This window comes from Megascapheus bottae, chromosome 22 (assembly GCF_031878675.1).
Source record: "Megascapheus bottae isolate mThoBot1 chromosome 22, mThoBot2.hap1, whole genome shotgun sequence".
In the NCBI taxonomy this organism is placed as follows: Eukaryota; Metazoa; Chordata; class Mammalia; order Rodentia; family Geomyidae; genus Megascapheus; species Megascapheus bottae.
The window spans coordinates 13120671-13133203 of record NC_143530.1 but is presented as its reverse complement, the minus strand read 5'-3'; positions in this window follow the sequence as shown (position 1 = coordinate 13133203).

Here is a 12533-nt window from a genome sequence, read left to right as displayed (position 1 = left end):
GTACCAGGCCTTGAACTCAAGGACTGGGTAGCCTGATCTTTTGCTCAAGACTAGCTCTTGATCCACAGCTCTACTTTTGGCCTTTTTGATGCTTAATTGGCCAACCACCAGTGGCTCATGCCTGAAATCCTAGCTACTCAAGAAGCTGAGATCTGAGGATTGCAGTTCAAAGCCAGCCTGGGTAGGAAAGTCCACGTGAGACTCTTATCTCCAGGTAACTGCTAGAAAACCAGAACTGGTGCTGGTTCAAAGTGGTAGAGTGCTAGCCTTGAGCAAAAGAGCTCAGGTGTAGCATCTAGATTCTTGAGTACAAGCTTCCCCTTCCCCAACCTTAAAAGAAAAAGACTCTTAGGACTTTTCTGCCTGGGCTGGCTTCAAACCATGATCCTCAGGCCTCAGCCTCCTGTTCCTACTTCCCCTGTGTTCCTCCAGGCATTGCAGGCCCCGATTCCAGCCTTGTGAATCTCCTGGATTCATATTCTCTCCAGTCTCATGTTTAACCACCCAGACTATAGGAAGCTGGCAGAGGGCTGAGGCTCACCGACTATATGTAAAAAGTGAATTTTCACAGAACTCATCACAGGTAAGATACTTCTGATGGGCAATGTCGGTCCTCTTGCTCCCCTCACAGAAGCTTCTGGCCTCTGAATGCCAGGACAACACAGTCCCGCAGACACTTGACAGCAGGACCCAGGCCTTGGATTGTCCCTGTCTTCCACCATGCCCCTCTCACAAGCCTGGGTCAGTGGGAAGGATCTGCTGTACTGACCTTACTCTCTGATGGGATTTCTTTGCAAGAGTTTGATCTGGCATGACTCCTTCTCTCCAACTTCTGGCACATAGGTTGGCAGAGTACCTTTGGGCAAATCTGGTCAGCCATCTGTTTTTGTAGATTGTCTGTGAAACTTGGCCATACTTCTTGTCCCAGTATCTGCAGCTTTGAGTCTTTTTTATTTTATTTTGGTTGTGGGGCTTGAACTCTGGGCCTGGGCACTGTCCTTGGAGATAAGAGTCTTGTACTTTTGTGCCCAGGCTGGCTTTGAATCGTGATCCCCAGATCTCGGCCTCCCGAGTAACTAGGATTACAGGCATGAGCCACCAGAGCCCGGCTAGCTTTTTTATTTTTGTGCCAATCCTAGAACTTGAACTCAGAGTCTTAGCACTGTTCCCAAGCTTTTGTGTTACTGCTCTACCACTTAAGCCACAACTCTACTTCTGGCATTTTGGTTGGAAATGAGTCTTTGATTGGCTGGGCACTGATAGCTCATGCCTGTAATCCTAGCTACTCAGGAGGCTGAGGATCGTGGTTCGAAGCTAGCCAGGGGAGAAGAGTCCCCATGAGACTCTTCTCCAATTAGCCACACAAAAACTGGAAGTGGAGCTGTGGCTCAAAGTGGTAAAGTGCTAGCCTTGAGCAAAAGAGCTCAGGAATAGTACCCAGGCCCTGAGTTCAAGCCCTACAACTGTGCCTCTCCCCCGCCACCCCCCCCAAAAAAAAGTCTTTACAATCTTTCCGCACATGGCTGGCTTTGAGCCAAGATCCTCAGATCTCAGCCTCATGAGTGGCTAGGATTACAGGTGTCAGCTGATCATCAGCTTTCAGTCTTGAGATGTTTCTTCTTCCTGGTGAAGACTGACAAGGCAAGATGGGGAGCGTCTCAGAGCTGCAACCAGGAAGCAGGAGACTTCTTTAACACAAGAGTAGCGTCTGCCATGTACATTAACTACTGAGGAGCACTCCTGACCTGCAGACTCTAAGAGCAATCAGAAAGCCCCTATACACTGAGCTGTCTAGTTCTTGGCTTGCAGCTAGTCCTTCCCCATATCCTTATTTTAGATCAATCCTAAATTGAGTCCTTAAGAAAGATCTTCATACTATTATTACCCCCTAAATATTTTCTAAGAGGAGAGGTGACAAGTAAAATGTATTTTTTGTCAGTCCTGGGACTTGAATTCAGGGCCTGAGCACTGCCCTTGGGCTTTCTCAAGGCTAGAGCTCTATTACTTGAGCCACAACACCATTCCAGCATTTTCTATGTATGTGATACCAAAAAATTGAACCCGGGCCTTTGTGCATGCTGGGCAAGCACTCTACCACTAGGCCAAACACTCAGCCCCAAATGTATTGTTCTTACACTATTACCTATTCCTGTTCTATGTAACCTTTTCTTCCCTAATTTTAGGTAAACCTGGACATATTTTTCATCTATACAGAATGTCATCTATTTAAGATGTTCTAATGAGTCACACATACTTATATTAAGTTTTCCGGAGACATCATACTTTTTGTTTATTTCTAACAGTACCTTATGTCCCACATTAGAAATCATTCCATAAATCCTAAAATATGTATAATTTTTAAACTACTATGCTTTTCTTTGACGTTAAGACATCTAAATCCCAGACATAATTTGCAGTAGGTCAGATAAACAGAATTGACTGATAAGCAGAATGTAGTATTTTTAGAAATGTTTCCAAAGATTTTTTTACACAAAGAAACTTAGCAAACTAGCTGGGCATCAGTAGATCATGCCTGTAATCCTAGCTATTCAGGTGGCTGAGATCTAAGGATCAGTTTGAAGCCAGCCTAGACAGAAAAGTCCATGGGATTCTTATCTCCAGTTAAATGAAAAGCCAGAAGTAGAACTGGCATAAATGGTAGAGCACTATTCTTGGGCAAAATGGCAGTGTCCAGACCCGGAGTTCAAGCCCCAGTCCTGGCACAACACAAACAAAAGAACACAAAAAATCATTTGAGAGCCAGGTGCCGTAGCTCATGCTTGTAATCCTCGCTACTAATGAGGTCAAGATCTGAGATCCTGGTTCAAAGTTAGCCCAGGCACTAAAGTCTGTGAGACTCATGTCCAATTAACCAGAAAATGGGAACTGATGATGTGGCTCCAGGAGTAGGGCAGTAGGCGTGCCCAGGCCCACAGTTCAAGCCCCATGACCCACAAAAAAAATAAAAGTAAAAATTTGAGATCGGAATATCATACTTTGGGATAGATCATTTACTAAGATGTCAGTTTTCTTCAAAATAGCTTACAAATTCAGTGCAAGTCCATTTAGAATTCTAATTTGTGGAAGCTGGGATGTGGCTCAAAGTGGTAGAACATTCAGCTTGAGCTGAAGAGCTCAGGGACAGTGCCCAGGCCCAGAGTTTGACCTATGACTGACAAAAAATAGAATTGGAACTTGATTTTTAGATAAACATTTGTTGTTGTTGTTGTTGTTGTTGTGTGTGTGTGCTGGTTGTGGGGCTTGACTCAGGACCTAGGTGCTGTCCCTGAAGCTTTTTTGCTCAAGACTTAACACTCTAGCACATCAGCTACAGATCTACTTCTGGCTTTTTTGGTGGTTAATTGGAGATAAGAATGTCACAGACTTTTCTTTGCAGGCTGGCTTTAAACTGTGATCCTCAGATCACAGTCTTAATTTTTTTTTTTTGTAAAAATACTTAAACTGCTTCACTACCTGCATGTGGTGTTTTCTTGTGGTAAGGACCATCTGCGTGCTGCACTCCTTTAAAAGCTCAATCCTGGGGCCAGGAGTTTGGCCTAGTGGTAGTGTGCTTGCCTAGCATGCACGAAGGCCTGGGTTTGATTCCTCGGTCCCACATACATAGAAAGGCTAAGGCTCAAGTGGTAGAGCTCTAGCCTTGAGAAAGTCCAAGGACAGTGCTCAGGCCCTGAGCTCAAGTCTAGGATTGGCAAAAAAAAAAGCTCAATCCCACGGAAGGTCTGGGCTGCTCTCTATCAGCCTGAAGGTGGAGAGTAGCCGCTGTGCTGCTATTAAACTGACTCCTAGTTCTGTTCACTGAGTGCTGGTGACTCTATTGCTGGGAGGGCTCGGGGGCCCCCAAAGTGGCTGGGATATTACTGCTAGGGTTACAGATATGAGCCACTGGTGTCAGCCTGTTTGTTTTGTTTTGCCATGCTCCCGGCCCTATTGGAGATAAGAGCTTCACCTGGGCTGGCTTTGAACCTCGATCCTCATATCTCAGCCTCCTGAGTAGCCAGGATTACAGGTGTGAACCACCCAAATGTTTCTTTAAAAGAGTACTAGGACTGGGAATGTGGCTTAGTGGTTGAGTGCTTGCCTAGCATGCATGAAACCCTGGGTTTGATTTCTTAACACCACATAAACTGAAAAAGCTAGAAGTGGCACTGTGGCTTAAGTGGTAGAGTGCCAGCTTTGAGCAAAACAAGGGACAGTGCCCAGGCTGTGAGTTCAAGCCCCAACACAAAAACGTTTCCATATATCTATGTATTTATCCAGTAGTGCATAGAGCTACTCATGCTGTCAATCAAATACTGAGATGGTCTTTTCCACATAAGGAGATGAAACAGAAAAGACAGTAAAGCAACTGAGTGATCTTGTACTCACACAGAGCAACCATGTGAGATGTTCAGATGCCAGACTTCAGGATGGTGGTGACAGGCATTCAGGACTCTGAGAGTGGCTGGAGAGAGACCTTCAAGCGCCTGCAGAACCAATTTACCTCAGATCTCTTAACACGTGGGTGAGAGATCTTGAGGTCAGTGAGGGATTGTTGACTGGTTCTTTCCAAGTTAGCTTGGAAACTGCAACATAGACAATCTTATTGCAACATGTCCAAATGCATTACTAGCTATCACACAGCTTATGTGGTAAGACCAGTTATGCAGACTAATCAGTAATGAGGGTGCATGAATTCTTTAATTCAGCTTGATTCCTCCCCCCCCCATACTTTCTCATAGGGAAAAGATGTGATCAGCTTGCAGATCAGACTTATTTGCTTGCCAGATATACGTACTGTTAGTTGGCACGCTGGTTAATTATAACAGCTTGGAAGTTACATAAATGTCCAACAATAGGGAGTCAGGAACAAAATTCTTTATAGTGCCTATGTATAATGTAAGACTATGCAGCTGTTAAAAATATATTTGGTGTGGTGGTCTACTCCTGTAATCCCAGCACTCAGGAAGCTGAGGCAGGAGGATTGAGAATTTCAGGTCATCATGGACCACACAAGACCTACTCTCAAGAAATAGACAAAGACAGGGGAAGGGGCGAAGATAATAAATAATGTCACAGGAAAGTGTTCACAATAGAAAACATTTGCTGGATTGTGACTCAAGTGGTGCAGCATCTTCCCAGCTAGTTTGAAGTTTTGAGTTAAAGTCCTATTACCATTCAAAAACAAACGAACAACCAACAGTGGCTCACACCTGTAATCCCAACTACTCTGGACCCTGAGATCTGCAAATCAAAAAAAGTTCAAAGCCAGCCCAAGCTGGAACATCTGTGAGATTGCTATCTGTAATTAAGCACTAAAAAAGTCAGAAATGGAGCTTTGGTTCAAGTGGTAGAGTACTAGCCTTGAGGAAAACGCTCAAGGACAGTGCCCAGGCCCTGAGTTCAAGCCCCAACATGGAACAACAAAAGCAAGCAAGAAAAAGTACATAACAAAACATGTATCAAATGATTCTAACTATTTAAAAACATCAATACTAGGGAAGGGGGCATCTGGCACAACTTTTTTTGTTGGATGTGGTGGCTCAGGCCTAAAATCTTCATTACTTGGGAAGCAAAGATCAGGGGGTCAGAATACAGCCATCACCCCCCGCCCCGCCGGCACCTGCCTAAGAGTTCTCAATATTCCATCTCAAAGGCTGGTAACAAGTGCCCCTTATTGAAGATATGGGGTAGAGGTAGGGGCTTCAAAGGCTGTGTGCAGTGGTGCGTGCCTGTCAACTCCAGTGACATAGGGAGGTACAAGTTGGAGGTCTAGGCCAGGGCATTAACTAAACCATACTCTGAAAACAACCAATACAAAGAAGTAGCTGGGGTGTGGCTCAAGAGGTTAGAACAACTACTAGAGAGTTCTAGCCCAGTACTGAAAGAAGAAAGAGCTCCAAGGGGCCGGGAGTTTGACCTAGTGGTTGAGTGCTTGCCTAGCATGCACGAAGACCTGGGTTTGATTCCTCGGTACCACATACATAGAAAAAAAAAAGCCAGAAGTGGTGCTGAGGCTTAAGTGGTAGAGCTGTAGCCTTGAGAAAGTCCAAGGACAGTGCTCAGGCCCTGAGCTCAAGCCCAGGACTGGCCAAAAAAAAAAAGAACCAAAAAACTTGGAGCTCTTTCTTTTGCATCCCCGCCCCACTGGGACTTGAACTCAGGGTTAGGGCATTGTCCTTGAGCCTTTCTGTGCTCAGTGGTAGCACTCTACCAATTGAGCCATAACACCACTTCTGGCTTTATGTGGTACTGAGGAGTGGAACCCAGGGATTCATGCATGCTAGGCAAGCACTCTGCCACTGAGCCTCCTTCCCAGCCCTTTTTTTCTCTTTTTGGCGACGAAGTCTCACTTTGTAGTCCAGACTGACATAGAATTCCTGATTCTTCTACTTATGTCTAACTAGTGCTTGGATTATAGATGTGTAGTGTCACATCAGACCAACTCAATTTATTTCATATTTTGTAAATGTAAATCATCTAGATATCAGTCCTGGGCTTGAACTCAGAGCCTAGACATTGTCCCTGAGCCTCTCTGCCCTCAAGGCTAGTGAACTGAAGCTCCACCAGCAGTACTCAGCAACACCAGTAAAGGACACAGGCAAATTTCCACTCTCAAAACAAGCGCTACAAATAATAATGACAGCAGTAATAGTAATAATAATGAATTGACAAGGACGAGATTGTGTAACTACGATAGGTAGCCCAGGAGTCTACTCTGACAGCCTTTGGAAATTCCAGGAGAGGAACTCCAGTGGGTACAAGGAACCCGCCTCTCCCCTACCCCCCTCACCCCGTGATAGAAACTGCAGGCGAACCCTTCCTGGCGCCTTTCCCCAAGTCTGCAGCATCTCGCAGGCCCCGCCCCTGCCACCACCGGCGTCCCTTCTAGGCTCTTGGAGGACCTGAGTCTCCGTGCTCTGCCATCTGCGGCGCTAACTCCCAGAGTGGAAGTGTGCAGGTGCACAGAGACCTCCGGGTTGCTCAGATTGTCAAGACACCTTGTCCGGTGGTATTTCCTGTGGGACTAATCAAGAAAAAACAGGAAACAAAACACAAACAGTTCTAGTAAACGGAAATCACTACTGTTCACAAGTCAGTGACTTGTATTCCAGTGTCAGAATTCAAAAATGATGGGAGTTAGCTTAAAGATCCTCTGGGGGCTGGGGTGAGGCCTCAATTGCTCGCTAGTGCTAGGCAACTATGCTCCCACTGAACCACCTCTTTGGGCCACACCTCTGGCCTGATTTAAAGATTTCTCATTCTAGATTTCTGCATAAAAATCCTTTAAAACCCAAGTGCTCTGGTGAGCCCAGCTGACAGGGCTGTTTTTAGAGAGAGGAGGCTGAAAAAAGCAGAAAAAAGTACAAAAAACAGATTGCTCGTTTCCAAGTTACTTTCCTTGCAAGGCAAGGACAGGGACAGAATGATAGAAAAATAACCAACTGGTTTGCCTCAAGTTACCCTCTTTAAGGGTTAAGGCAGAGGAAGCTGTCGTTACTGTGCCAGTTGAAGCTTATATAGTTGAAACTTAGGCTAGCACTTGCCTTGATTTCATTGAAGATTAGGTGATAATGTCAAGGCTAGCACTTGAGCCACAGTGCCAACTTCCAGTTTTTCCTGTTTATGTGGTACTGAGGAATCGAACCCAAGGCTTCATACATGCTAGGCAAGCACTCTACCACTAAGTCACATTCCCAGACTGAGTTAGGCTTTTCTGCCTAGACTTGGCTTTGAGCCATACATAGTATTCTAACTTTTGAGTAGCTGGGCTTGCAAGCCTAAGCCATTGATGCCTGGATGTTTTTGTTTGTTTTGCCAGTCCTGGGCTTGAGCTCAGGGTCTGAGCATTGTCCCTAGACTTTCTCAAGGCTAGAGCTCTACCACTTGAGCCTCAGCACCACTTCCAGCTTTTTTCTATGTATGTGGTACCAAGGAATCGAACCCAGGCCTTCATGCATGTTAGGCAAGCACTCTACCACTAGGCCAAACTCCTGGCCCTGGATGTTTTTATTTTTTGTAATTTTTATTTTTTTGTTGGTCACTGGGTCTTGACTTAGGGCCTGGGTGCTGTCTGTGAGCTCTTCTGCTCAAGGCAAGCATTTTATCACTTTGAATCACAGTGGCCACTTTTTCTGGTGGTTAATTGAAGATAAGAGTCTTGTGGGGGAGGGAAATGGGGACAAAAATATGAGAAGGGGTATCAATGTGTGAGAAGTAATGCACCACTACCTGGCGAATGTAATTGTAACCCTGCTATACGTTACCTGACAAAAATAAAGGAATTTTACAGATTTTCCTGCGTGAGCTGGTCTTGAACTTTGAGCCACCAGTGACTGGCTCTGTAATTTTCATTTAATATTATAAAATATCCCATTAGTGTGTAACATATTTAATGCCATAAAAGGCAAGTCAGGTTAAAGAGATCCCAGGAAAAAGGGCTATAGAGGTTTCCAGAGAACACTAATACTCATCCGTCCTGGGAGATGAATGCAATATCCTAGCTGAACCCCTCAGCTATGTGTGCCCCTCTTTTATGTGTGTGCCAGTATTAGGACTTGAACTAAAGACCTAGGTACTGTCACTTAGCCTTTTTGTTCAAGGCTGGTGCTCTACCACTTGAGCCATACCTCTATTTGTGGCTTTCTGCTGGATAATTGGAAATAAAAGTCTCATGGACTTTTCTACCTGGGCTGGCTTCAAACCACAATCCTCAGATCTCAGCCTTGTGATGTAATCATCTGGCCGGCTTAGCTGCCAAATTGTTTATGTTTTGTAAAAATACTTGACCTGCTCGACCACCTGCAAGTGGTTAGGACCACCTGCCTGTGGTTTCATCCTTGTGGTTATTGACTGTGGGCATTGTAAGGTGACGTCATATGGTCACTACCACCTTGAAAAGTTCAGCCCCAGAGAAGGTTGGGGCTGCTTTCTGTTAGCAGGAAAGTAGCTGCTGTGATGCTATAAAATTGATTGTGAGCTCAGTTTATTGAGTGCTGGGAGGTTCAGAGCCCTCCCAAAATGGCTGGGATATTACATTGAGTAGCAAGGGTTACAGGCAAGAGCCTCTCCAGGATCTTAGAGTTACAAATTAGCAGGACATGGTGGCATGCACTTGTGATCCCTGTACCTACGAGGCTGAAGCGGGAAGAACAAGGCCAGCCTGGGTTTCACAGTAAGACCATGCCTCAAAAAAAAAAAAGCCCACAAAGGGGCCGGGAGTTTGGCCTAGTGGTTAAAGTGCTTGCCTAGCATGCATGAAGACCCAGGTTCGATTCCTCGGTACCACATACATAGAAAAAAGCCAGAAGTGGTGCTCAGGCCCTGAGCTCAAGCCCAGGACTGGCAAAAAAAAAAAAAAAAAAAAAAAAAAAAAAGCCCACAAAAATTTACCAATTTAAAAGTGTATTTCCTTCAGCTTTTCACTTGTTTTTGTTTTGGTAGTACTGAAGTTGGAGCTCAGAGTGGATTGTTAGACCTAAACTCAACTACTAGATCCATGCTTCACCCTTTTTATTTTATTTTTCAGATTGGGTCTTTTCAATGTTTTGCTCAGGCTGGCTTATACCTCAGGTCTCTTCCTGTTTGTTTTTTTCCTTCCAGTTCTGGGCTTGAACTCAGAGCGTGAGCACTGTCCTTAGGTTTTCTCAAGTCTAGAGCTTTACCACTTGAGCCACACACCACTTCCAGCTTTTATCTATGAATGTGGCACTGAGGATTTGAACCCTGCTCTTCGTACATGCTAGGCAAGCACTCTACCACTAAGCCAAACGCCTGGTTCCACACCTTCCTATTTCTTAAATTTAACTTGTAGCAGAGCTCAGATGGTGGCACTACTCTGTAATCTGAACTACTCAGGAGTCTGAGATTTAAGGATCACAGTTTGAAGCCAGCCTGGGCAGGAGAGACTGTGAGACTCTGGTTTCCATAAACTACTCAGAAAAGGCTGACAGTGGCACTGTGGCTCTATCAAGTGATAGAGCACTAGCTTGAACAAAAGAAGCTTAGGGACAGCATGCAGACTCTGAATTCAAGCCCCAGGACCAGAAAAAAAAGGAAAAAAATTAACTCGTATATGCTGATATTCTATTAGAAATCTTGTACACTGTATATAGAAGAGTAATATCTTGTTTTATCTAGTATTCAAACAGCCCATGGGCCTGGCATTTTAAATTTGCTTGAATATTACTCATACCATTTACAAATTTGGTTAATTAAATCATCTTAAATATTTTAACTATGTTTACATATTTAACATACTTGATTTATTTTATTTTCTTTTTTTGCCAAGCACTTCAAATTCCTGAAAGGGAAAATTTACAAGTAAAATGAGAAGAGTCTTAAACATGTAAATAATGATCATAACCTTAATAATTCAAACTTTTAAATGTGGCAAATCAAGTAATCTAAAGATCCTAATATTGTTTACAAACATTATCAAAATATCTGATCTTTCAACTTCAAATTACCCATTCAAAATAAATTACAGAAGTCAGTTTGAAATCACAAGAGTCATCTATATTCTCCAATATGTCACTTTCTTGTAAATATTATAGGCAAATTAATCAGTGTTAATGTCGCATACTCCTGTAATTTCGACACCTAGGGGGCAGAGAGAGGAAGGCTGTGACCTCGAGGCAAGTCTGGAGTACATAGGAAAGACCCAGTCTCAACAACAAAAGCCTGATGCCACTGTTTTTTGCCTATAATCCTAGCTACTTAGGAGGCTAAGATGTCGGCGATTGATAATCAAGGTTTGAAGGAAGTTCACAGAAAAAAGTGCTAGAGACGCCATCTCCTAAACAGCCAGAGAAGGCTGGAGGCAAAGATCAAGTGTTGTAAGTGGCAGAACAAGCAAGCTGAGGCTCTGAGTTCAAACTCCAATAGCACGTATATGGACAGATACATTAATATTGATGGGCAGAGCAGAGGGGGGTGGTTTTATTGACAGAGAAGGGCTGAGACACAGAAAACTGAGCATTTAACATATCAAGTTACTTTTTTTTTTTCCCCCAGTCCTGAGGCATGAATTTAGGGCCTGAGCACTGTCCTTGGACTTTCTCCACCACTTGAGCCACAGCACCACTTCTGGCTTTTTCTATATATGTGGTACCTAGGAATCGAACCCTGGTCTTCATGCATGCTAGGTAGTTACTCTACCATTAAGCCAAACTCCTGGCCAAGTTACTTTTTTGTAAGAATTAGAGGATTGCTGGGCACTGGTGGTTTAACATCTTAACCCTAGCTACTTGGGGCTGAGATCTGAGGATCAGATTTTGAAGCCAGCTCGGGCAACGAAGTCCAGAGACTCTTATCTCCAATTAGCCACCAAAAGGCTGAAGTGGAACTGTGGTGGAAGTGTATGATACCAGGCTTGAGTTCAAGCCCCAGTACTGGTGAGAAAAAAGGAAGAAAGAACAACAAAAAAAAAACAGGCAGAAGGAGACATCCCAGGTGAGGAGCAGAGGCCTTCAGTGTGAAATGCACTGAGAAGGAGGGAGAAGGGTAAGTTACTATGGAGATTCTAGAGTTGTAGCTATGACAGCTGGCTGTAAGGAGTAAGAAAAGTCTGCTTGCTGTTGAGAGGGTGCCTGTCTGAACAGGATGAATTTGTTCAAGAAAATGTCTCACATGACCCTTCCCTGGGTCACCCAAGACCAGACTTGTTCATCCCTTTCTATGACCCCTTGCATTTTTTTTCCTTCACACCTGTGTTATCAGCCTTCCCTTATCACAAGCTTCCCTGGGGACCAGCAAAGAGCAGGAATGGGATGAATGTAACAGACTCAGATTTTGCTTGTTTTGGCAAAACTAGAGAGCCCAAGCTGGCCTTGAACTACCCATCCAGATGGCTTCGGAGAACCATGCTACTCTGCCCTGCTGAATTTCATGGATTTTATTTTTTTATTTTTTTTTTGCCAGTCCTAGGGCTTAAACTCGGCACCTGGGCACTGTCCCTGAGCTTCTTTTAATCAAAGCTAGCATTCTACTGCTTGAGCCACAGCGCCATTTCTGGCTTTTTCTGTTTATGTGGTACCGAGGAATCCAACCCAGGACTTCATGCATGCTAGGCACGCATTTTCTAAGCCACATCCTCAGCCCTTCATGGATTTTAAATGACAAAGACAATATGTATGAAGCCCATTGGCAGATGATGGCATTGAAGTGGAGATGATCTGAGCGGTGTGGGACCACAGAGGCCAGAACCAAAATCTGGAACGTGGAGAACACCGCCCTGAGCTGAGGTGTGTAGCTCAGTGCTAGAGTTGCTTCTTTACTTCTTTTGTTGTTGTTGCTGGTGGTTGTAAAGCTGGAACTCTGGATTCAGTCTCCGAGCTGGAGCTCGAGCACTTTGAGCTACAGCTCCACTTTGTTTTCAAGAGATGAATTAGAGATAAGTCTCACCTAGACTTTTCTGCTGGCTTTAAACCACAGTCCTCAGATCTCAGCCTCCTAAGTAGCTACCATTACAGCTATAAGTCTCTGGCTCTTGGCAACTTTATTACTTTTGTGTGGTTTTCTTTTTCTTTTTTGGC